Source organism: Rhinoraja longicauda, chromosome 18, assembly GCF_053455715.1.
Source record: "Rhinoraja longicauda isolate Sanriku21f chromosome 18, sRhiLon1.1, whole genome shotgun sequence".
Lineage (NCBI taxonomy): Eukaryota > Metazoa > Chordata > Chondrichthyes > Rajiformes > Arhynchobatidae > Rhinoraja > Rhinoraja longicauda.
In genome coordinates this window covers 18,707,885-18,712,014 of record NC_135970.1, presented here as the reverse complement: position 1 = coordinate 18,712,014, position 4,130 = coordinate 18,707,885, and the positions used below count along the sequence as shown (strand labels likewise).

The window sequence follows — 4,130 nt, the reverse complement described above, 5'->3', positions numbered from 1 at the left end:
AAGGCATAATATATTTTTCTTTAAAAAAGGATTAAAAGAAAACGACTAATGTTTTTGCTGTAATTTCTGCATTTGGTGGAAAAGACACAATGAAGAGCTGATGAATCTCTTGCTATGTTAAAGTAAGGGGGTGGCAGGAATGTTGGGGAGAAGAAAGGAGAGTTGGAAGGAAGCGATTGTAGAAGTTACCTAAAATTGGAGAATTCAATTTTCATACCATTGGATTGTAAGCTACCCATGGAATATAAGATGCTGTTTCTCCAGTTTGCTTGTGGCTTCACTCTGGCAATCGCAGAGGCCCAAGATGGAAAGGTCAGAATGGGAATGGGAGTTAAAATGGTCAGCAACCAGATCTAAAATGGTTAGATCCAGTAGGCCTTGGTGGACTGAGTAAAAATGTTCGACAAAGTGGTCGCCGATGTACAGGAGCCCACATAGGGAACACCGCATGCAGTATAGGAGGGTACAGAAGGTGCATGTAAACCTCTGTCTCACTTGGAAGGACTGCTGGAGTCCCTGGATCGATATGGATGTCTATCTTCAGGTATCCAATTGAGTTTTTTAAACCTACCGTGGTTTTCTGTTCAGCTGCCTCCAATATTAATTTATTACACTTCAAGGCCTAAATATATTGTCTATATTTCATACTTTGACAGCCTTAATTATGCCTTAATTATGAACTAGTTCCAATAGATAATAAACAATAGACAATAGGTGCAGGAGGAGGCCATTCGGCCCTTCGAGCCAGCACCGCCATTCAATGTGATCATGGCTGGTCATTCTCAATCAGTACCCCGTTCCTGCTTTCTGCTTTCTCCCCATACCCCCTGACTCCACTATCCTTAAGAGCTCTATCTAGCTCTCTCTTGAATGCATTCAGAGAATTGGCCTCCACTGCCTTCTGAGGCAGAGAATTCCGCAGATTTATCATATCATATCATATCATATCATATATATACAGCCGGAAACAGGCCTTTTCGGCCCACCAAGTCCGTGCCGCCCAGCGATCCCCGTACATTAACACTATCCTACACCCACTAGGGACAATTTTTACATTTACCCAGCCAATTAACCTACATACCTGTACGTCTTTGACTCTCTGACTGAAAAAGGTTTTCCTCATCTCAGTTCTAAATGGCCTATCCCTTATTCTTAAACTGTGGCCCCTTGTTCTGGACTCCCCCAACATTGGGAACATGTTTCCTGCCTCTAATGTGTCGAACCCCTTAATAATCTTATACGTTTCGATAAGATCTCCTCTCATCCTTCTAAATTCCAGTGTATACAAGCCTAGTCGATCCAGTCTTTCAACATACGACAGTCCCGCCATTCCGGGAATTAACCTAGTAAACCTATGCTGCACGCCCTCAATAGCAAGAATATCCTTCCTCAAATTTGGAGACCAAAACTGCACACCGTACTCCAGGTGCGGTCTCACTAGGGCCCTGTACAAATGCAGAAGGACCTCTTTGCTCCTATACTCAACTCCTCTTGTTATGAAGGCCAACATTCCATTGGCTTTCTTCACTGCCTGCTGTACCTGCATGCTTCCTTTCAGTGACTGATGCACTAGGACACCCAGATCTCGTTGTACGTCCCCTTTTCCTAACTTGACACCATTCAGATAATACTCTGCCTTCCTATTCTTACCACCAAAGTGGATAACCTCACACTTGTCCACATTAAACTGCATCTGCCATGCATCCGCCCACTCACACAACCTGTCCAAGTCACCCTGCAACCTCATAGCATCTTCCTCACAGTTCACACTACCACCCAGCTTTGTATCATCTGCAAATTTGCTAATGGTACTTTTAATCCAAGTCATTAATGTATATTATCATATCATATCATATATCTACAGCCGGAAACAGGCCTTTTCGGCCCTCCAAGTCCGTGCCGCCCAGTGATCCCCGTACATTAACACTATCCTACACCCACTAGGGACAATTTTTACATTTACCCAGCCTATTAACCTACATACCTGTACGTCTTTGGAGTGTGGGAGGAAACCGAAGATCTCGGAGAAAACCCACGCAGGTCACGGGGAGAACGTACAAACTCCTTACAGTGCAGCACCCGTAGTCAGGATCGAACCTGTGTCTCCGGCGCTGCATTCGCTGTAAAGCAGCAACTCTACCGCTGCGCTACCGTGCCGCCCTGTAATTGTATTGTAAATAGCTGCGGTCCCAGCACCGAGCCTTGTGGTACCCCACTAGTTACTGCCTGCCATTCTGAAAGGGACCCATTTATCCCCACTCTTTGCTCTTTAGATCAGCATCTAAAATTCTTAATTTAACTCTTTAAGTCCGACAAGCTTTCATCGCATTACCATCTGCACTTCAATATTTGGATTTGAGATTGAAACCCCTCTTTCAAATATTCCACATTTTTCTCATTATGAAGAGACCTAACTGGAGCACTGAACTTCAAAACAACAAGGCGGGGAGAAGCAAGTGGTGTGCCTCCCTTTATTGCAGAGAGATTTAAGTGCAAGCGTAAACACCTATCTCTGAAAGTATACTGGGCATTGGTGAGACGGCACAGAAAGTATTGTACACACGTCTGCTTTCTCTATCTAAAGAAGGAAATTGTGTGATGGAGAAAGTGCAATGAGGATAAACTGATCTAGGGGAGAAGAGAGAATGTTATTACATAGTGAGAGTAAGCAGATTGGGCCTCTACTCTCACAAGTTTATAAGAATGGAACGTAATCTTAGTCAAACACGGTAACTTCTTTTGGAGCTAGAAATGGTAAAACCAGAAGTCACAATCTCAACATAAGGAATCAGCTGTTCAAGACAGAAATAAAAATAAATTTCTTCATTCAGAATCTTTGGAATTTTCTGCCAAGGGCTGTATGGTCTCAATCACTGAGTACACGCAAGACAAAGATCGATAGATTTTTGGCTATTACAGGAATTGTGGAATATGGGGTTGCTGCAAGAAGTGGTGATGAGATAAAAAATTAACCATGATTTTATTGACAGGCAGAGCAGGTGTGAGGGGCATTATGGACTTTTCCTGTTTTCATTTTTAACAATCTTATGCTCTAAATAGGACTGACCAAAGCCAGATACAAATATGGTAACACATGCTTTTAATTATCAATCATGCTCTGAGCAATATCTTTTTTTTGCAACATTTATTTATTTTCTTGGTCAGCTGTAAAAATAGTTTTGCCTCTCATCCATTTTCCAATTTTTCTCAGTAATGTATAAAGCTTATATGATAAACAGTGACACCCACTTCAATTCCATTTCAGTACGAATATGCATTAGCATATAGCTCTATTTTTTAAGATAGCTATCAGTAATTTCCCTACTTACCATCGACCATAATTCAATAGTCAAGAGTGTTTTATGATACAATATGATAGAACTTTATTTATCCCAAGAGGGAAATTGGTCTGCCAACAGTAATAAAACACAACAAGATACATGAAACATGAAATTAAAGTGACGAGTGGAAAGTTCAGGATTTGGGATGTGTAAATATTGGGATGGGGGGAGGAAGGGGAAGGTGAGTCAGTCTACCCCACGACAGAAGAGAGAACAGTTGTACAGTTTGATTACTACAGTGAAAAAGGATCTCCAGTGGCATTCTGTGCTGCATCTTGGTGGAACCAGTCTGTTGCTGAAGGTGCTCCTCAGGTTGACCAGTGTGTCATGCAGGGGGTGAGCTGTATTGTCCAAGATGCTCTGCAATTTGAGGAGCATCTTCCCCTCCAAGACTATCTCCAGTGAATCCTACTCCACCCCCAGGACGGAGCCAGCCTTCCTGTTGAGTTTGTTAATTCTGTTGGCATCCGCGGCCTTCGCCCTGCTACCCCAGTACACGACAGCGAAGATGGCACTGGCCACCACCGATTGATAGAACATCTGCAGCATCTTACTGAAGACGTTGAAAGAGCGGAGCCTCCTCAGAAAGTACAGATGGCTCTGTCCCTTCATTTGCAGTGCCTCAGTGTTCCTGGACCAGTCCAGTTTACTGTCCAGGTAAACTCCAAGGTATTTGTACTCCTTGGTAAATTGCATATCCACATCCTTGATGGAGACAGGGGACAGGGGTGTTCCTCGCCTCCTAAAGTCCACCACTAACTCCTTTGTCTTGTCGGTTTATGGGCTGCA

At 43.2% G+C, this 4,130-nt stretch overlaps 1 protein-coding gene across 1 annotated transcript in view; it reads right to left on the bottom strand.

Moving 5' to 3' along the window:
• The window catches only part of rab3il1 (RAB3A interacting protein (rabin3)-like 1), a 111,983-nt gene that overhangs the window by 98,721 nt on the left and 9,132 nt on the right, over positions 1-4,130 (bottom strand). The gene's annotated exons all lie outside the window — the stretch shown is intronic.